The sequence below is a fragment of the Trichechus manatus genome, unplaced genomic scaffold (genome assembly GCF_000243295.1).
Source record: "Trichechus manatus latirostris isolate Lorelei unplaced genomic scaffold, TriManLat1.0 scaffold00197, whole genome shotgun sequence".
NCBI classification, from domain to species: domain Eukaryota; kingdom Metazoa; phylum Chordata; class Mammalia; order Sirenia; family Trichechidae; genus Trichechus; species Trichechus manatus.
The window spans coordinates 199,671-222,452 of NW_004444133.1; the positions used below are offsets into that span (position 1 = coordinate 199,671).

Below are 22,782 nucleotides of genomic sequence, written 5' to 3' on the forward strand. Positions count from 1 at the left end.
GGAACGATGAAGTCATTTCATGTATTACACACAGTAAGAACCTCTACTACAAGCATGATACTCTGTATAACAATTACAGTGAACGAAAACATCACTTTATACTTGAGCCTTGTCCAACCGTTTCAAATGTGAACAGGAAAACGATGTTTGCAACTTGCCGGCCGCAGGCCGACCCGTCGCCCACGGTCCTGCCGGGGCCTGGGGCTCCCGCCGCGCGCTCGGCTCCACCCTCACCTGGAAGCGGGCGCCGGCCGACGCGCTCCAGACGCGCGGGGCGCCGGGGACCCGGCCCTGCTGCGGCCCAGCTCCTCGCTCGCACAGCGTCGCCTACAGGCCTTTATCCTGGCAGTCTGGAAGAGCCAAAGCCACTGCCAACAAAAAGCAATAACAGAAAAGACCGCATATTTCCAGAAATAAACGCATCACAAACGCGATCTCAATTCAATCCAGCTGAGAGTCTTCTTGACCTCCACGGCTTGCGTTGTTACTCCGGAGACATAATGCACAGACAGGCGTGAAGTCCGGCCTCTCAAAAGGAGAGAAAGGTGTACGATATATCCATCCACTGGGCACAGGGACACCATTTAAATAAATACACCGTCTCCGGTCGAGCAGCGGGTGTCCTCTACGTGGCCGCCCCAAGTTCGGCTCCCTAAACCGAATGACGACGAGCTGGGGTAGTTAACGCGGCCTCCACCTTCAGCAACTGCGGCCTGCGGGCCTATCCGGTCTTGAGCGCCTCTCAGGCATACGACCACCATCGAACTCGTGCCCCGCTCCTGTGGGCCTCCGGTAAAATAAAGACCGGGGAGAACCGGCCCGCTCGCGCCGCAGAGAAAACGCCGCTCCGCAGGATAGACAATAAAGGCAACATCCACACTCGCACTGAGAAGAAGGACGCACACGAGAGCCGCCGCCTCGCTGCCATCCCGGGCTTGGTCCGCTGTGCTACGTAGCACGGAGCAGCGCGACCCGGGACACGGTCTGAGGGCCCGGGGACGCAAGCCGAAGTGGCAGCAGCAGCGGCGGCGGCGGCGGTGGCGGAAGTGGAGTGGGGAAGAGGGGGTGGTTGTTAGTGTTTGGCGCCGGCGGAGGGAGTCATTCCTGCAGCTGCACTTCCGGTCGGCATTTTGTTCTGAGAGGGAGAGACGGAACGAGAGAGAGACACACACAGGGCTCCTTCCCCCCCCCCCCCCCCCCCCTCCCTCCGTCGGTACCGACTCACCCGACACCACCAAGCCGCAGGGAGGGACGCCCCCGCCGACAGGAGGATTGGTTCCCGGGCCGGCGGCGATGCCCCCCCGGTAGCTCGGGCCCCTGGCCGGGTGTTTGTGAGTGTTTCTATGTGGGAGAAGGAGGAGGAGGAGGAAGAAGAAGCAGCGATTTGTCTTCTCGGCTGGTCTCCCCCCGGCTCTACATGTTCCCCGCACTGAGGAGACGGAAGAGGAGCCGTAGCCACCCCCCCTCCTGGCCCGGATTATAGTCTCTCGCCACAGCGGCCTCGGCCTCCCCTTGGATTCAGACGCCGATTCGCCCAGGTAAATTCCTACTCTTTATTTCGGCGGCGGCGGCGGCGGCGGCGGCGGCGGCGCCGCCAGCGCCAGGTCCTCGGAGTCTCTCCTCCTCGCTCCCCTCCCCGCCGCTTCCTTAGTGGCCCCAGGTCTCTTCCACGGGCGAGTCTAGAGTTCGCTCCTCCGGTGGCAGCCGCCCTGGGTGGCGGTGGTTTTGTACCCTCTCCCCGCCGGCTCTGGCGGCGGGGACTGGGCTCCTGCCCGGCGGCCGGGGAGGCGTAGGCCCGGCGGAGAGTGCAGGCCGCGGGCCAGCGGAATCTACTTGAGCTCGGGGATTAGGAGAGCTCCGGGCTGTGCGGAGCGACTGCTGGTCGGTGACAGGCCTCGCCCGGGAGAGGAGCCGTAGCTAGTGAGGAGGCGGAAACAATACAACTAACAGCAAATGTGCCCTCATCGTCCCCATATTTACAACTTTCCCGGCCCGGGAGTGGGGAACGTCCCAGTGAAACAAACAACCCCCCTTCTTCCCCCTGTGACCCCATGAAGGGAGGAAGTAGTTTCTGTTAGTGAGACAAATGTAAATACTCAGACACGGATCCAGTGGTAATTTTTTCTCTTGGTAAAACTTGTTTGGACGTTGGAAAGTTAATACAGACTCATTTTCTTTTTTAAAGAATTAGATCGTCCACATGAATATTTAATATAGAAAACCATAGTGTGGTAGACACTGCATACCCACTCCCCAAGAGCGTTTATGTTGTTGTTTGACAGTGTGTGTTGCACATGGACTTTTTATCCAAAGGCAAGTATAAAGTACTACTTGACAGGTTTACTCTGTCACTTTATGTTTGTATGCGTTATATAAGGACGATTTTAAAACACTTGGGTACTTCCTGACATAAACGTGCAGAAGCATGAAAAGAAATTCAAATGTTCTGAGATTTGTGCTAAGATATAGGTGAAGCCAGTTTTCTTTAAAAGGTTAGAAATTAAGTTATGCTTAAAATCCCTGGGAGGTAGAAATTGTAGAGGGTGCCATCCTTTCATGTCAGGACAGATCTTCTTGAGGTCCCAGGATTGTCATTGGTTGTTTGTGCCCATGATGTTTGACTGTGTAATGAGAGAGGTGTCATTTTAATAGGTCAAATGTATCTGTAAATGCTGGAGAAAAATACCAGTTCTACCTTAACAAATTCTAGTTTACGAGTAAGTTAAGTGTTTAGAGTTTATTTATGGAGGCATTGGTTATGTAGGTTGGTGTAAGGGAAAAACACCAATTTAAAAGTCCTCATTCATACAGATTGCATAGAAAAATAAATGTACCTGGGTTAGACTATTTTGATACTTTGTCTCATTCTCTGAAGGAAAACTTCCAGTGGTTAAAATGAAGCAACACTGCTCAACAAAGTCCGTTGTTTTACTAGTGGGTGTTACATTGGTTCGAAAAATTTGTGTGTCTTATTATTATTGCCACTGTCGAATAAGTAACTTTTCTGGGGGTTATTTTTGAGTTTAGAGTCCTGCCTTATTATTATTGCCATTGTCGAATAAGTAACTTTTCTGGGGGTTATTTTTGAGTTTAGAGTCCTGCTTACAATAAATTATTCCACATTTCCTGCAAACGTACAGATAAATGTTAAAAAGAGTGAAGTTAATATAGCTGTCACGTACTAGGCATGTTTTTAATGCTATAAATCCGTGTAGTAGTCAGTAGCGTGTCCGTGATTTGTATTGGTCAGGGAGCGGTTTGAATTTTAAAAAGCCTGAAGCTCCTGCTGAGCCCCAATCCCGGCCTCCCTCCCTCCCACTAATCTCCCATTCCTGTCTTTGTGCTGCCTGCTCCTGTTAGACACTGTTTGCTGCAGGGCCTCAGGCCTACACCGGGTGGGGGGCGTGCGGGGGGAGGGACTACAGAAGGGAGGAACATTTCACATCTTAAAAAAACAGTTGTTTTTTTTTTTTCTTTTCTTTTTTCTGGTAAGGGCTTAACTATAAATGTTTAAAAGGTCCATGTATGCTCCTGTGATTGTCTCTGCAACTTGTATTTAAATAAAAAACTGAGATGTATGTCAAGGGATGAACATATTTCTACTAATGGTAATGGAAAGAAGAGTTCTGTTTGCTTAGAGTTCATCAACAGAAGCAACTTATTTTTTAGAGTTTTATAGTTAAAGGGAGCCTTACATAGATGTTTGAATCAATGTGTTATATATTGGTTTATGTGATTAATATTTTCTTGTGACTGGAATTAAATTACAGTGAATTAGTTCTTATCAGTTCTTATTTTCTCAATTCTACTTATTTAATAATTTGTAGTAAGTATTGTAGGTTCTGTGACAGCTTTCATTAAGGTAGCACAGACATGTCTTTGATGTAGATCGAAAATATTTTTTATTTGATCGAGACCAATTAATAGGCCATTTTTAAAGGAGAATACTTTGTAAAAATCAAGTAAAACCTAAACTTGAACTTCAAAGTTTTGATAACTTAGTTACAAGGAGGCTAAAGAAAAATTTGTGTTTTCCTTGCGTTTATAAATTGTCTGCTCTCCCTCCCCTGTATTGGTTGGGATATTCATCAGTGGCTTATCTTGTATTCCGCCCCCCTTTAAATTCAGTGAAAGGAGACAACCATAGATGTTCCAGTAATACTGTAATGCTAGATATATTATTTGCAGAAGTATCTCCTAATATACTTAAAGGAAATTTCAGCAGTGGGGTTTGTTGTTTCTCTTGAGTCTACAGAGTTACCAATAACTTGTAATATTACTTGAAAATAGTTTTAAAATAAATAACAAAAGTTTAGTATATATAAAATTAAAGTTGAACATTAAATACTTAATTATTTTCAGTGTTTTGAGAAAATTATCTGGGATGTTTTCTTTTTTAAGCCATTCAACAATTTGTTTACTAAAGTTATTTGAGAGTGTTTTTCAGCCTGTGCTAGGGATCATTATAATGCTGACCACCTTTAGGAAGGAAAAAGATTGTATTTAAAGAAAGACTATTTGAGATTCTCTTTAGAGATGAAAAGTGAAAGTTTTTACTATGATTGTAACTGTAGTTTTGGTTTTCTGCACAATGATCGTATTAAATTTCAAAAGTATGGGAATAGCTATACCAATTCAAATATGACATTTTCTTTATATGAAGCCAGACTGTCTTATTCAAACATGTTTTTTTCTGAGGCTTCCTAAACTAATTTCGTATTTAACTTTTTGATACCAATCCATTATCAAACTGTTACAGAAACATATGAACCCATCTGTTAGATTTTGACATAGTCCATGGTGGTGTTTTTACTTTCTCAAAATAATATGTAAAAATTAATAATCCAAGAGAATTACTGTAATTACAAGAGTAAATAAAAGCTAAGAGTCTGGATTTTATAGAACTTAATCCCCCTAGTTGCTTATTAGGAAAAGCATGATTTGTAATTCTGAAATTTTAAATTAATGTAAGATTTCATTTTTTTATGGCATGAGAGGTCTGAGGTGCATAAAAATTCCTTTTAGAAAAATGTAACTTCAATTCAGTTTATCACATTTATTTGCCATAAATCAAATAGGGTGATATTATTGACTAGGAACTTTGATAGAAGCCCAATAATTAATTGTTTAGTTGGAGATGCTTATTTTAACATCCTGCTTATACTAAGTTGGCTTTGGTGTTAATTTATGGTTTTTCATAGCCTTTAAAGATCTTTTTAAAAATGTACTTAAGCAGAGTTTTTCCTATTTTTAGCAGTTGGTCAGTTATAATAATTTTTTGTGTTTTAAAATTGGTACTTTTTTCAAGGTGACCTGAGTCCATTTATAAATAATTCTCATATCCCTGAGAGAGAAGTGACCAGCATGATTTCCATTTTTTGATGGAAAAACTTGACACTCAGAGGCCACGTGATTTGTGTAGATTCATGTAGTGAGTCCGTGGGAGAATAAGGGATTCCCTGACTCTTATTAGTTTTTTATTGGATTATGTTGCTTTCAGAAATGTCTGAGCTCTGGGTCATGCAGCTAGGTATTGCTCAGCATTGACACTGATACCATTTGTGAGTTTTTCAGTTATCTGAGTCCAAGGTACTTTTCCTTCATCTTTTAGAGAGGTATGATAACTGTTTCTTGATTCTGTTTTCGTGATACAAAAATAGTACTTTTACATTAGAAACCCTGTCCTTGTGTGTATTTGTTTGGTGTTTGAATAACTGATTTTACTTACATATGTCTCTACTAAGAAATATAAGTGAATTAACTATATTTATAGTAAACAATATATAATGTATCCTGAAATGTTTGATTCTTTATTTTTAAAAATTATTGGAGTGAAATTTTAGTGTTTCTGGTTGATTTAAAAGCGCTTTTTAAAAACCATGTCTATTTAAGGCTATCATTGTAGTTTTAAAGAGTATTTTATGTCCTCAGAATTTTTTGCCAAGTAGGTTGAATAATAAAATAAATATTAGATATTTATCCCCTGCATCATTTTGTTTTGGTGTAATCTGGAGTAAACTTTAAAGAATTGAGTTTTGTCAGATTATTATATTTTAAGGCATATTCCCTTCTATTCCCAAAGTGACATTATCAGGAGAGATTATTTCTTAAAATAGCATTACCAGCTAGATAAGATTTTGAGGGCTTATTGTTTGCCAGGAATTGTGTTATCCCCATAATATTATTTCATTTAGTTCTAACAAGCCCATGAAGAAGAAACAGTTATCTGCAATTTACAATTATCTGCAATTTACAGATGAAGAAACTGAGGCTGGAAAGGTTTAGAAAGGTTTAGAAAATTGCCATCAGTCTTATAGTTAGTAAATGATCAGTCTGATTTCCATTTAGTAAAACTTTAATATTATCCTTTGGTTACTCACTTGATTGAATATTCACAAATCATGTAGTCAAGGAAATTGTATACTTCAGGCAAAGAATTAAAGTAGAATTCAAACTATATATCTTGTATGTATAATATTTTTGAAATCAGTGCATCTTTAATCTTATTTTAAATTTGAGTTGATTAAACAATCTGTGAATTTATTACTTTTCAGTTTTATATGGAGTTGAAATTATTTGTCAAAGCATCTATTTTTAGAAAGAGAAAATTCAACTTTAGAGAATGATTTCATTCATACAGATGCATATAACTGATTGTAGTATAGTGGCTAGGCCAGTTGCCATGGAGTTGTTTCCGAATCATATCAACCCCATGTATGTCGAAGTAGAACTGTGCTCCATAGAGTTTTCAGTGGCTAAGTTTTTGGAAGTAAATTGACAGGTCTTACATGTGAGATGCCTCTGGGTGGACTTGAACTTCCGAAATGAATCTGTAAGTTAGTATGACTAATACTTTATTTTAATTCCATAATTTATATAGCCAAAGAATGTTGATTCTTTCAAAGTCATTAACTTGGAAGTTGTGCACTTATTCCCGAGCTATTGCTGTTACATCCAACCTTACAGGGATCCCTTTTGTGAGTACCTTTAGAGCTTTTGAGATAGTCTTTTTCGTATCCTTTATGGAAAATATTTATCCTTGGAGGTGAATTTGATTTTTAGATATGGTAAAAAGCCATTTTAAATTTAGTTTAGGGGAAATAAGATTTAGTAAGATCTTACAATGTGCCAGACACTGTGCTGAGTGCTTTACATTTGTAATATGCAATATTACTGAGTGATTTCCATGTGCCGGAAACTATGCCAGGGACTTTACGTGAATTTATTTCCTCTGTTCCTCAAGGTGTAGTGTGAGGTTGGTTGTACTTATTATCCTTATTTTATAGTTAAGAAAACTGAGGTATAGAATGATTAAGTGACTTGCCCAAAGTCACACAGCCAATAAATGGAAGAAGGTGGAGAAAGGACTCCAGAGTTGATGCTTTAACCATCAACTTTAACCACTACGCTGTGTATCGTGATTTTAACCTCCTAGCTACCCAGTGAGATTAGTGATACCGTTCTCATTTTACAGACAAAGAAATTGAGGCTCAGCATGTTTAAGAAACTTGTTAGAGATAAGATACCAACCCAAATATGTCTAACTTTAAAAACTCTGTTCTTTTCACTCTTCTACGTTGCTTCTTTAAGATTTATAATACAATTTTTGGTAAACATGCTAAGCTTGATTATAAGTGAGACTCGTTTTCTTGTATGGCTTATAAGAGATTCTGAAGATGATTTGAAAGGAGGAATTCTAAAATGTTTTGGTCAGTATATTTGATTATAGCCTTTTTAAAAAAAACCTTGATGATTTACACCATGTATAATACACAAAATGTTTATGTATGCCGATATGCGTTTGAATTGGATAGTGATTTTAAATATATGCATGTTGTATCTGTGGAATAGATTTTGAAAATTTGGCAGTCACTTTATTTTCATGAATTGATATTATTGTGATTCTTTAGTTATTGCTTATAAAAGTGTTAAGCATTAAGAAAATTCCCAAGAATACATTAAGCTTCCAACATAATAATTCACGTAGATAAATTGCTTTGCCATTTTACGTGTGTGTAAAATGTCATTTAACATAGGTATACCAAACTCTTTTAAAGTTTTTTTTTGTATATATTTGCCCTTATTTGACAGAAAAGAAAAAAAAATTTCAGCATGCAAAAGCATGAAATTAACATTAATTAATTAATTAAAATAATTTTAAGTACTTTTATCTCTCCTTAGAAATTCAGAAGCTATGACATCATTTTGAAATTCTGGATTTCTTTTTGTTAGAGTTAACACATTTAGATCACTTGTGCTTCTCAATCCTTTAGTGTTATGCAGGTGAAATGCATACTTGTTTTTATACGAGGACTATTTTTTAAAAAGTTATTGATTCTAGATACCTTAAAAACTAACAATGCCTAAAACACTAATATATCTTAAAATTTAAAGTATAGGTTACTCTAAAAATACCAGTGTTTATTATTGTATATTTAATTTATATGCAAAACAGAAATGTCCTTGAAATTAATCCTAGGCAAGGAAATGCATTACTGAGTTTTATCAACACTGCCTCTTGGCATCCATTTCAGTATTTCAAAACCTGCCTTTAGTATTCTTTATCTGAAAGGATTGTGAGTTGCCAGTTTTCTGCTAAAGAAATTGATCATCTGAGTGTAGGTTATATGTAATTTAGTTTTTCCTTGGTGATGACCAAGTTGAAATTACACGTGTTTAAATTGGGCATAGCTCCTTTTTTGTTGTTATTAATACTACTCTTAAAAAATTAATGCATATAAAAAGTGTTCCTTCCAGGGGTCTGCCTGCGCCTTGGAAAATTAGTAATTGGAAGTTGAACTGTAACGGGCTAAAAGCTACTGTTATCATTCTTTCCCCTTTTGAGAAAAGAATTAGGAATCCAGTATTTATGCCATAATCTACCTTCAGATTATTCGAAAAGACATTTGTTACATAACGGTTTTTATTTGACTCTAGTGTCAACTAACCTTTTTACTCTTTCTTTTCCCTTTCCTTATATGTTTGTTTCTCTGTCAAATTCTATTCCATCTGTATCCTGTCGTAGGTATTCAGTAATTTCAAAATATAATTGTTTTCTCTGTAGTTACTTACTGAGTATACATAAGACCTTGAGACTTTTTGCTTTTTGGGTAAGGACATTTTATTTACATACATTCATTCCTAACAAAACATATATAACGTGTTTGGATATAAAGATAAATCAAAGAAAAATTAAAAACAGAGTTCTTTTTGTGATGTTGGTAGGGACTGTAAAGTACAGGAAGGACTTTTTGTTCTGGGTTCCTTGGGCAATAGAGTTGGGAGTAAGATAACTGTTTATTGCAAAAGGGAAGATATCTGGATATTTTCTTGTTTTAAGCTTGAGAAAAATTTATTATACATAGTTTTTATTTTCTTTGTTAGTTTAAGTATGATGTATAATAACAATGTAGATAAGTTAACTGTAATGAGAAATACATTACCACACATAAAAAATGCTATTTAATAGTGATATGATGACTGAATTTTTTTTTCATTTTAGTTAAATTTATTGAGGTATACTTTTCACAGTAAAATCCCCCCTTTTATATATACAGTTTGATGAGTTTTGACAGACATACGCAGTCTTGCAACCACTACCACAGTCAAGATACAGAATATTTCTTTCACCCTGACAAGTTCCCTTGTGCCCTTATAATCATCCCCCTATCCCTACCCTAGCCCCTGGTAACCAGATCTGATTTCTGTCCCTATAGTTTTACCTTTTCTAGAATGTCACATAACTGCAGTCACAGAATATGTAGTCTTTGTGTCTTTTCTTTTTCGCTTAGCATAAGGCTTTTGAGATTCATCCAGGAAACTTAAGTTCTTTGAGATGCATCCATGTTGTTGGTGTGTCAGTAGTTTATTGATGATTGAATTTTGAAAATGAATTTCATGTTTTCTTTAACTTTGGTAGTACTTTGTCAAAAAATACTACTTTGAAACATCTTTAGATATTGCCTTTGGATTTTGGCAGCTGTCTTAATTTTGGACATAATTTTTCTTGCCCATTTTTATCCCTCGCTGCCCAAAATCTGGTATAATTGACAGTATCACGAAGCGGCATTTATTTATATTAGTAATGCTGTTAGGTTAGACGTTTCATCAAGTAAAAGAGACATTGCCTCCTTTTTCATTAAAATCAAAATAGGTGGCATCATGTATTTTGAACTGGAACAAGAAATGAGAAACAGTACAATAATAACTCACTAAAAATTGAGTTTCTGTTTTGCTTTAAGTTTAATGTTTGTTATTTATGGTAAAAACAGAGCATGTTATAGTGAGGAACAGTCGTTGCATCTTTTCTAATCATTAAATTTAGAGAAGCAGTGGTATTTACTGAAAATTGAGGCAGACAATGAAAAGAGAGCTGTTTTCTGATTGTTTTTATTTGTCCCTCTTCCCCGACCCCGTTTTTGAAACAGCTTTCTCCTTTGGATTCAAGGATATCATTCTCTTCTTCTTCTTCCCTATGACTTCAATCACTCCTTTTTAGACTCTTTTGCTGATTCTTCCTCCTCTGTCCACCCCTTAAATATTGGTATTCCCAAGGTGGTTCTTTGGCCTTTGTCTGTTCTCTCTTCCTGTTGATCTTTCACATGGCTTATTGCATGCTACCTGTATGCTGATGACTCACAATCTACCTTCAAAATATATTTCTCTTCTGAGTCAGATCCAGATGTCTACTGGGCACCTCCTGATGTCCTGCAAATACTACAGATTCAAAAGTATGTATATTTCATCTCTCACTATCCATATGCTCCATATGCCTACCTCCCCTTCCCGGACCAAAAAAAGGAAAATTGTTCTTAGAAATATATGAAGTAGGTTAGTATTTCTTCCATCAACTCAGTTGCGAAAACTTTGGAACTAAAACTAGAAACTTTAAAATAATCCTTGACCCTTGTCCTTCCCTGTACCTCCAAACCAGCTCTGACATTCATAATGTGGTTGTTAGGTGCCATTGAGTCATTTCTGACTCATAGCGACCCTGTGTACAACAGAACGTAATACTGCCTAGTCTTGTGACATCCTCACAGTCGTTGCTGTATTTGAGCCCACTGTTGCAGCCACTGTGTCAGTCCATCTCATTAAGGGTCCTCCTCTTTTTTGCTGACCCTCTACTTTACCAAGCATGATACCCTTTTCCAGGGACTGGTCCCTCCTGATAACGTGTCCAAAGTACATGAGACGAAGTCTCGCCATCCTCAGTTCTAAGGAGCACTCTGGCTGTAATTCTTCCAAGACAGATTTGTTCATTGTTCTGGCAGTCCATGGTATAGTCAATATTCTTTGCCAACACCATAATTCAAAGGCATCAATTCTTCAGCCTTCCTTATTCGTTTTCCAGCTTTCACATGTATATGAGGCGACTGAAAATACCATGGCTTGGGTCAGGTGCACCTTAGTCCTCAGAGTAACGTCTTTGCTTTTTAACCCTTTAAAGAGGTCTTTTGCAGCAGATTTGCCCATTGCAAGGCGTTGTTTGATTTCTTGACTGCTGCTTCCATGGGCATTGATTGTGGATCAGAGTAAAATGAAATCCTTGGCAACTTCAATCTTCTCTCCGTTTATCATATGTTGTTTATTGGTCCAGTTGTGAAGATTTTTGTTTTCTTTATGTTGAGGTGTAATCCATACTGAAGGCTGTGGTGTTTGATCTTCGTTAGTAAGTGCTTCAAGTTCTCTTCACTTTGAGCAAGCAAGGTGGTGTCATCTGCATATCGCAGGTTGTTAATGAGTTTTCCTCCAAACCTGATGCAATGTTCTTCTTCATATAGTCCTGCTTCTCAGATTATTTACTCAGATTGAGTAAGTATGGTGAAAGGATAAAACCCTTACGCACACCTTTCCTGATTTTAAACCACACAGTATCCCCTTGTTCTGTTTGAACCACTGCCTCGTTGTCTATGTACAGCTTCCTCATGAGCATGAGCACAATTAACTGTTCTGGAATTCCTGTTCTTCGCAGTGTAATCCATAATTTGTTATTATCCACACAGTTGAATGCCTTTGCATAGTCAGTAAAACACAGGTAAACATCTTTCTGGTATACCCTGCTTTCAGCCAAGATTCATCTGACATCAGCAGTGATATCCCTCTTTCCACATCCTCTTCTGAATCTGGCTTGAATTTCTAGCATTTCCCTGTCAATGTACTGCTGCAACCGTTTTGAATTATCTTCAGCAGAATTTTTCTTGAGTATGATATTAATGATTTTGTTCGATAATTTCTGCATTCTGTTGGATCACCTTTGTTTGGAATGGGCACAAATATGGATGTCTTCCATTCGGTTGGCCAGATAGCTGTCTTCCAAATTTCTTGGCATAGATGAGTGAGCACTTCCAGCCCTGCATCCATTTTTTGAAACATCTCAATTGGTATTCCGTCAATTCCTGGAGTCTAGTTTTTCTCCAATGCCTTCAGTGTAGCTTGGACTTCTTCCTTCAGTACTATCGGTTTTTGATTATATGCTACCTTCTGAAATGGTTGAACGTCGACCAATTCTGTCTGGTACAGTGACTCTGTGTATTCCTTCCATCTTCTTTCGATGCTTCCTGCGTTGTTCAATATTTTGCCCATAGAATCCTTCAGTATTGCAACTCGAGGCTTGAATTTTTTCTTCGGCTCTTTCTGCTTGAGAAATGTTCTTTCCTTTTGGTTTTCTAACTGCAGGTCTTTGCACATTTCATTGTAATACTTTACTTTGACTTCTCAAGCCATCCTTTGAAATCTTCTGTTCAGCTCTTTTACTTCATCGTTTCTTCCATTCGCTCTAGCTGCTCTACGTTCAAGAGCAAGTTTCAGAGTCTTTTCTGACATCCATTTTGGTCTTTCTTTTCTGTCTTTTTAATGACCTTTTGCTTTCTTCATGTATGATGTCCTTGATGTCATCCCACAACTCATCTGGTCTTGGGTCATAAGTGTTCAGTGGGTCGAATCTGTTCTTGAAATGCTCTCTAAATTCAGGTGGGATATACTCAAGGTTGTATTTTGGCTCTCGTGTACTTGTTTTAATTTTTTCAGCTTCACTTGAACTTGCATATGAGCAGTTGATGGTCTATTCTGCAGTCTGCCCCTGGCCTTCTTCTTACTGATGATAGTGAACTTCTCCATCTTCTCTTTCCACAGATGTAGTCGATTTGATTCCTACATATTCCATCTAGCAAGGTCCACATTTATAGTCACCATTTATGTTGTTGAAAAAAGGTATTTGCAATGAGTAAGTTGTTGGTCTTGCAAAATTCTATCACACAATCATTACAATCATTCATACCAAAAAACTCATTGCTGTTAAGTTGATTCTGACTCATAGTGACTTTTTAGGACAGAGTAGGACTGCCCTGTAGGGTTTCCAAGAAGCAGCTGGTGGATTCGAAGTGCCAACCTTTTGGTTAGCAGCCAGGTTCTTAACCACTGCACCACCGGGGCTCCTTGATCATTCATAATTCTTCCCTAATTACCATTTGAATCCATCCCCCCTCCACTGTTTTGATCCTGAGCGTGGACATGTACAATTTGTCAGAGTGAATAACTTCCATCATTTTAAAGAAAAATGTAGTGATAATTGTGAAAGAAGTGTATCTGGACACTTTTTGCTTGTATGTTTGGGCTTTGGTATTTAAAACTAAGGTGTAATCCTCAATAATATTCACATTACGTAGCCTAAATAAGACAGTTTTCTGTACACGTTTCCACTGTATCTAAAATCTAGGGCTTCTGACTTACAGTCTAGTATATCCACTAACACAGTATGAATGCAATCTTTCTATCTTTCCATACCTTGCTTTTAAAGTACTGCATTTCATGCAGGTTTACATTCATTTCAATACTGTGTGTCTGTGCGTTTAGGAGCAGGGTCTGAGTTGAGAAGAAAATGGTAATGTGGAGGAAAGGTAAAGGAAATGCCCTTTAATTGACTTTCCTATAGTGTAGAAACAAGTTCACTTGAATAACATTTTCATTTTTATTGTAGACAACAGAAAACTAAGGAGAGAAATGTAGTGAGATATGATACCATTCAGTTGCTAGGCATGCATGCATTTTAATGGCAAGAGTCAGATATGTTGTAACTTTATTACTTGTTTGTGTATTTGGAAATTATTGTTCATGGTTTTGCACAACCTTTTGATGTTTCTTCTTTAGAATAAGAAGTTATTTCCTGCCCCTCCTCCCCAATATAATTTGAACAAAAGGGTCTGCTTAGAGTTACTGGTTTAAATAACTCTAAGGATCTGTTTTGTAAAGGTCATCTTAAAATGTGATGTCATCTTGAAAAGCAAAGTAAGCATTTGCTTCATTATATCTAGAGTTTATAACTAAATAAATAATAGGAGCTCTGTTTTACTCTTGTACTGACTACCCTGTTTTGGGGAAAATGGAATCAACCCAAAGGCAGTTTACAGAGAAGAGCCTATCTGCATAATCCAGATATGTATATTACCTGGGATATGGGAGAAGGAAATGACGAGTGGTAATTTTTACAGTACTTCAGTCTTTTCTAATTTGTCATAGTTTATATGGTAGTGTATGTCAAGGTGCCATTGCATTGTCCTAGGTATTCACATGAGGGGGTCTGAAAACAAGAATTTAAGGTGACTTCAGGCTTAAGACAAGCTTGTGACTGTCCTAAGAGGAAGTTCAGTATCTGAATCTCTAATATACTGCCTAGTTGCTAAGCCATGTTGCTGCCTACACTAATTATCACGTAATTATAGGAACTTCAAGGATTCTGATATTTTCAACTAGAAGGTAGCCACCAAAATTTTAATGTTTTCATAAAAATTTTTGTAATTCAGTTTCTGTCCATTCTCTTAGTTTTCTTGGAAACCACAACAGCATATAGTTTTCTAGAATTTTAAGGCTTAATTGTGGAATTTAGAACTTAAAAATTTTCAAGAACCTCAAAGTTAAAAACTTAATTTTTTTCTCCCTAATTGTAGGAGCATGTTGTTTTGAAAATAGGAAGAAGGAGTCTGTAATCTCATATTTTATGTTTTTCCGTCTAGGTTTTTAAATAAAATTTCTGTGAATGCAACATGGTTAAATGTATACTCATGGTATAAATATACATACATATTCCCGCTCTTAAGGTTGTAGCATAAAGATTTTCCTGATTTTCTACACAATGTTTGTAATTATTTAAAATGCTACCCAATGAACCACAATTTATTTAGTCGTTCTACTGTTAGACATTTAATTTACTTTCAGTTTTTACTATATAAATTATGAACAGTGAACATGTTTATATGTGTAGTTTTTTTCCCTTTAGAGGCTTTATTCACTGCGGGTAGAGTCCCATAAGTGGAATTGTCAGATGAAAAGTTTTGAGCATTTTTAAAATTCTTAATATGTATTTCCAAAAATAGTTTTACCCTGTCATAATCTGTATTTTCATTCAAGTCTTATTCAGTAAGTTCATTTTGTTTTTCATATAGAGTGCACATTTCCTATTAAGATTATTCTCAGGTTGTTTAAATGCTCCTCTCCCCCACTACTGTAGCTGTAATCTCTTTTCAGTATATTTTTGAACTTCTTATTGATGATAAAAATTACAGATTTTTCAGTCTGGGTATATCATTTGGAGGTATTATGTAGTGAAATTAGTATAGAAGCTCAGCTAATCTTGCTACTAGCAAAGTGACCTTTAGGAAAGTCATTAACTCAAGCCCATTTCCTCAACTATAAATTAAAGGAGTTCTGTTAGATTTAGGTGGTTGTCAGGTGTTCGGGATTTTATAGACTAATAAAAACAAAACAAAGCAAAAAAAAAAAAAAAAATCTGGATGAAGGAAAGAAGAGAGTATTTCCTAGGGACATATTTGTAGTCCAGGAATCATCAGCCTTTTACCTGTAGAAAGAAAGTGGTGAGACGATTCTAGATTGGAAAGTACCAACAAATAAAAATGAATTGCTACATAGGGTGTGATACTTAGGTTTACTAGAGATAGTGAAACATCTATTGAGTGTCTCCCGTGTCCCAGAAACTACAGTAAAACCTGCAAAAGCCAGAACCTGTGTAAGGTAGAAACCTATCAGAGAAGGAAAAATCAAATATTTTCCACTAAAACGAATGATAGAAAAGTGGTAAGACTACACCCTGTCAAAGGCAGAAAACCCTCGAGACCCGGAAAAACAAGATAGTCTCATTGAGTTCTGGCTCACACAGGTTTCACTGTATTAGGCGTTGGGGGTGGTGAAATAAAAGATTCCAGCCTTGCCATAAAAAAATCTTACAGTCTAATAAGGTTTACAGACAGACAGGTAAACAGAGATTATGTTATAATATCCAAATGTTATGGTCAAGGTAAAGAGGGTACAGTAAGAGCACTTGGGGGGCGGGTCACCTAATTTAGACTACTGTGGCAAAAGGAATAAATAAGGAGAGACTTCCCATTAGAGAGAATATGTAAACCAAGTTTTGAAGGCAGTTAGTTAGGTTTGAGAGCCTGGGGCAACAGTTTGATTTTGGAAACCGAGAATGGCTTTGATTATTGGAGCATAAGACTAGAAAAGGGATGTACCAAAAAGGTTTGAAGCTGCAGAGAGCCAGGGTCTAGGTTATGGAGGAAGGTATATGCCTTGCTGCGAATGTTGTTTTGTTTTTTCAAAGGTAATGGAGAACCAAGAAATTATCTAGTAATGAAGTATATTTTGTGTTTAAAAAATATTTTTTGCAGCAATGCAGAGATTGGAGTGTGGGGAGAAAAATGGAGGCTAGGGAGACCAGTTAGGAGATATGAGATCCTCAATTAAGACAGTAAGAATGTGGAGGAGAAAATCCATTAGAAACATTAAGGAGTTAGCCTGCATACAATTTGGTGTCTATGTGTAGGATCCCAGGTGGCGCATGGTTTGCGCTCACTCAGCTATTAACTGAAAGTTTGACAGTTCAAACCCCCCCAGCTGTGCCGTAGGAGAAAGGCCTGGTGACCTGCTTCTGTAAAAATTACAGCCAAGAAAACCGTGTGGGGCTCATTTCTATTCTGTAACACATGGAGTCACCGTGAATCTAAATTGACTCGATGGCAGCAGGTTTAGTGTTTTTTGTTTTGTTTTATTAGATTAGGTAATGGAGAATGAAGAGAGTCAAAGATCCTTCTTGACCCAAAGTTTCATACTTGTGGGCCTTGGTGAGTGGAAATTCCATTCACTAAGATCAGGAATATAAGAGGAGAAGGTAGTAAGAATTGGACTAGGGGATATGGAGAGGAGGGAGTTGATACTAAGTTTTAGGCCTGTTGAATTTGACCCACCTATGGAACATTCAGGTGTACACTGGATGTGGGTGTCTAGAAATAAAAGACATATACTTCAAGTTCTCAGAGCTCAGAAGACCTAGACTTTTCTTCAGCAAAAGTACATAATTTTGAATTGGTCTATTAGAGGATTACTTTCATGAGGAAAACGTTTTTAAATCTATTTGGAATTTTTTAAAGGATACATAAAATTCTACATTAGAACCGCTTTGAAATCTTAGGATTCCTTTATTACCTCAATTAAGAATATCCAAGATAGTATACCTTTATTACAGTTCTGGTGTGAATATCCAAATTAGAATTAGCACATAGCTTTTAAAGCCAATATAAGTTAAGTTAAATTAATTTTGTCTACCTAAGAATAGTAATTCAGTTTACCAAAAACAGCATCATTTTTTTACCCTTTGGAGGGGATGGGTAATGAAAACTGTAGTGGCTTGGTCAAATTGTGGATATTAATGATTATCTGAAAACTACTTTCATGGCTGACCTAGATGATATCTCCAAACAGTCTTAAATCAGGGTTAGAAGTAGTATGATAGGTAACTATATTTTTTTGTTTGTTTTGGTTTGATTTAAAATCTTAGTTGGTTTAAATTAACAAAAGATAATACCATTTTTTTTTCTTGAGGCTTTGTTTTCCAGTATATTGACTATGTTATTATGAACTCACAATAACAAAATTAATGTTCTTGTGTTTTGGCTGTTTTCTCTTGTACAAGGCTCTTACTAGGGCCTCACTGGTGTTTTTGTTTATCCAGCTTAATCTAAAGACTTCCCTTTCAGTTACTTTTATGCTAAATCTATGAATATAATGAGATCTTATAGTGAGAACTATGTTACTTTGTTCATGAGGGATTAACTTTGCAAATACAATTAAAGACCTACTTTTAGAATAATTAAATAAAAATGTCAGTAGCTTTCAAAAGTGTCATATACGGGAATAATTACCAAGGAATCAAACTGATTATTAAAAAAATAATTGACCAGGTGATGTGATGTTAAAATGAAAATTAATAATTTCCTAGTATCTAAGTACTTTTTTTCCCACGGGTTTAAGTACATTTAGGCAAACAGACTTTTTGTTTTGTTTTTTGGTTTTGGTGGTGGCACATAAGAATCACCTAAGGAATTTTTTTCAAATTATAACCCTTTTCTGGAAATGTGAGATAAGTTTATAAGTTTCTCTTCTAGATGTTCCCTTTGATTTTTCAATCATTCAACAAAAATTAATTGAAAAACTACTGTGTGCTCAGCACTGAATACTAGGCACTGATGCCAGAACTTTTTAACTGCCCTCCTAAATTTTACATGGCTGTCTAAAAGATTCGTTTTCTGTCTTTATTAAAAACATCACCTGGGAGGCACAAAGGAGCAAGGAATCATGGTGAACAGAGTTATTAGTGGGTTAGAATTAAAACTAAGAATAGAATGGAGCAATGTGTTGAGTTCTGAAGAACGGAGGGATGTTGCTGGATACTAGAGAGGACACAAAATTGAGGAAAGAGATTGGAATAGCAGATACTACACATGAGTTCGGCAGAAGAATTAGTAAGAAAATTGGAGCAACAAAATCAAATACAAATTAGCAGCAGTACTTAGAATAAAATTGGACGTTGTGAATTGACTAATCTGTTCTTAAAAGGTGCCTTGAGTTTTAAAAGTTTGTTCAATAGTCAATTTGCTACATCTGGTATATGTTGTATATATACTACTTAGAGTAGCATGTAAAATGCTGAAAACCATGCTGTACACATAAAGTAAGATCTCAGCAAATACTTGTTGTTTTTATTAGTTGAACTTTCTAATTGTGATTTCTTGAAAAAAAAAAATCCTTAACTGTATTTCTAAATGAAATCTAATTAGTGACGTTTATAATGAATTATTAGGAAGGAAGGTATTTGATAAGAAGCAAAGAAAAAGTAACCAGATCAGCTCAAATTCATCTGGTATTGAAATATGATCATACTGTTTCATAATATAACTTAAGTATGTACTCCAGATTGATCATTGTATTCCAAATAATAACTCTGCTTATATGAGGAGCTCTGTTTAACCCTTTTGTGACCAGTTATTTTCTGCTTTGAATTTTTTGTTCATGCTATGTATTTTCATTAATGGAAGCACAGTGAATCATTGAGTGTGTCTGAGTTTTTGGTAGGTGGTATGGGTTTTTTTTTCTTGCCCCCTCCCACAAGCCTACCCTAAGTGTTTAGTGGTACATATGAAGTACAAGTAATTATACCCCAGAGTCCCCACTGGACCTGTTAATACATATGTGTAACAAATACAGATTTTCAGAAATTTTATTTTTCCTACCAGATATTCAGACACCTCATACAATACCCTGTAAAAACAGTAATTTGCTGTGCACACCCGTTTCTTCAGTTTCAAACAGTTATAAAGGCCTCTGCCTTGCAACAGCATGCACTGTCAGTGGTGCAGCTGCTTCCCAGTAAACCTTCAGAGGCAGAAAAAGTACTTGTCCCTAGAGCTACCCATGAGCATGAAAGAGTTAACTCATCTCTAGTATCTAAAGTTAAGTATGCCTCCAAAGGTGTTATATTATACTTTCAACTTAATTCTCGTTTATCTTTGAGGGAGTTGCCTTTGAGTGGATTCCAACTCATGGCAACCTCGTGTGTCAGAACAGAACTGTGCTCCGTTGGGTTTTCAGTGGCTGATTTTTTGGGAGTAGATCTCCAGGTCTTTCTTCTGAGGGACCTGTGGGTGGAGTCACACCTCCAGCCTTTCAGTTAGCAGCCAAGTATGTTAACTGTTTGCACCACAGAGGAACTCCCTTCCTGTATATGAGTTAGTTATGTATTGACTTGTCACATATTCTTTTTGTATGTCAAGCTGGAATTTATTTTCATTTTCACCTTATTTGTCTTATCTGCTCAATCAGATTAACAACTGAGTGCAGAGTATGCATATGGTTCCTGGTAAAGTGTCTTGCCAGGACTAGGCTCTTAACAAGTATTTGCTGATAATTTATGTGGCTCATCTAAACTAATCTGCAGAGGTTTAGAAAATGTTTAGCTTCTTTAGCACATTGTTTACGTACCATAAAATTCACTCTTTTAAAGTGTACAATTCAATGGTTCTTGGTATATTCACAAAGTTGTGCAACCATCATTACTACCTAGTTCTAGAACATTTTCATTACCCAAAAAGAAACCCCATGCCCATTAGTCAGTACCCATTATTCTCTCCCTCCTGCCTCTGGCAACCACTAATTTACTGTCTGTCTTTAAAGAGTTGCTTATTCATATAAGTGGGATAGTACAATATGTGGCCCTTTGTGTCTGGCTTCTTTCATTTAGCATAATGTTTTCAAGGTTAATCCATGTTGTAGTATGTATCAGTACTTCATTCCTTTTTATGGCCGAGCAATACTTTATTCTATGGATATACCACATTTTGTTTATCAGTTCATTAGTTGATGGACCTTTGAGTTGTTTCCACTTTTTGACTGCTATTTAACAGTTATGAATAATGCTGCTATGAACATTCCTGTACAAACTTTTGTGTGGACAAATGTCTTCAATTTTCCTGGGTAGATACCTAAGAGTGGAATTGCTGAGACATACGGGAACTCTATGTTTAACTTTTTGGGGAACTGCCAGGCTGTTTTCCAAAGAGGCTGCATCATTTTTCATTTCCCATTAGCAATGTATAAAGGTTCCAGTTTCTTCACATCCTTACCAACACTTGTTATTTCCCATTCTTTTAAATAATAGCCATCCTAGTGGGTGTGATGTAGTATCTCACTGTGATTTTGATTTGCGTTTCAAATGATGTTGAGCCCCATTGTATATACTTATTGGTCACTTGTATATCTTTTTTGGAGAAACATTCAAGTCGTTTGACTGTTACTTAATTGGGTTGGATTGTAAGAGATTTTTATACATTCTGGATAAAAGTCCCTTATTTTATATACACACACACACACACACACACACACACACAGTGAGATCCCTGGTAGCACAGTGGTTAAGGGCTACAGCTGCTAACCAAAAAGTTGGCAGTTCAAGTCCACCAGCTGCTCCTAGGAAACCCTATGGGGCAGTTCTCCTCTGTCCTCTAGGGTTACTATGAATCAGAATCGACTCAACAATGAGTTTGGTTTTTTGGTTTTGTGTATACGTACATATATATACCCTCTCCTCACTTACTGACACAGTTAGGTTCCAAAGATCAGGTTGTTATGTGAAATTAGTGTTATGTGAAAATGGAGGATGACAACATCAGATCACAAAATGGAGGATGACTACATTGTTAGATAACTGACAAATTACATCATTACGTAACTGCCAAACCACTGAGAATCATGGCTCAGCCAAGTTGACACATAACCTTAACCATCACAGCCAGCATTACTGTCACGCCGCACCTTGGCGTTCATTACTGCCAGACGTATGCTGTTAATACACAAGAGTTGGATAGTAGTTTTTTTTTTACTATTGTCGTAAATGTAAAGTGTTGGATAATGAGGTAGTTGATTAGTGAGGAGAAGGAGTATGTGCGTGTGTGTGTGTATGAGATTTACAAATATTTTCTCCCATTCTGTGAATTGTCATTTCACTTTCTCCACAGTGTCCTTTGAAACACAAATATTTTAATTTTGCTCAAGTACAATTTATTTTTTTCTTTGCTTGCTTGTGCTTTTGGGTATTATACCTCAGAAACAATTACCTAACCAACATCTTGAAGATTTATGCCTATATTTTCTTGTAAGAGTTTTATAGTTTTAGCTCTTAAACATTTAGTTCTTTAATCCATTTTCAGTTAACTTTTGCATATGGTATGAGGTAGGGGTGCAACTTCATTCTTTTGCATGTGGCTTTCTAGTTTTCTCAGTACTGTTTACAAGACTGTTCTTTCCCCGTTGAATAGTCTTGGCACCCTTGTCAAAAATTAACTGACCATAAATGTAAGGGTTTATTTCTGCACTCTTAGTTCTGTTCCATTGATTTATGTGTCTGTCCTTATGTTTTTAACCACATTGGCTTGATTAGTGGAGCTTTGTTAAGTTTTGAAAATCAAGAAGTGTGAGTTCTTCAACTTCGTTCTTTTTCAAGATTGTTTTGGCTATTCTGGACCTCTTGTATTTTCATTTGAATTTTTGGATCAGCTTTTTAATTTCTGCAAAAAAGGCTCTTGGGGTTTTCATAGGGATTGCATTGAGTCTGCAGATCAATTTGGGAAATATTGCCATCTTAACAATAGAAAGTTCTACTCTATGAGCATGAGTTGTCTTTCCATTTATTTAGGCCTTCTTTAATTTCTTTTGATGATGTTTTGTAGTTTTTAGTGTATGAATATTAACACTTCTTTCATTAAATTTATTTCTAAGTATTTTTTTTCTTTTTGATGCTATTGTAAATGGAATTGTTTTATTAATTTCATTTTCAGATTGTTACATTGCTTTAGAAATTCAGCTGATTTTTGTATATTGATTTCATATCCTTCAACCTTGCTGAACTAATTTATTAGCTCTAATTCATGCTGTTTTTCT

The 22,782-nt window shown here is 37.1% G+C and overlaps 1 protein-coding gene across 2 annotated transcripts in view; it reads left to right on the forward strand.

Annotated features, from left to right (window-relative positions):
* The first annotated feature begins 1,122 nt into the window (after window positions 1–1,122).
* NIPBL (NIPBL cohesin loading factor) overlaps window positions 1,123–22,782 on the forward strand; it is a 213,703-nt gene continuing 192,043 nt past the window's right edge. Inside the window, exon 1 of one of the 2 annotated variants that reach the window (XM_004387886.2) lies at window positions 1,123–1,538. The gene's annotated coding sequence lies outside the window, so the exon portion shown is untranslated. The remainder of the gene's footprint in view (window positions 1,539–22,782) is intronic. The other variant, XM_023742000.1, reaches the window with a different exon arrangement.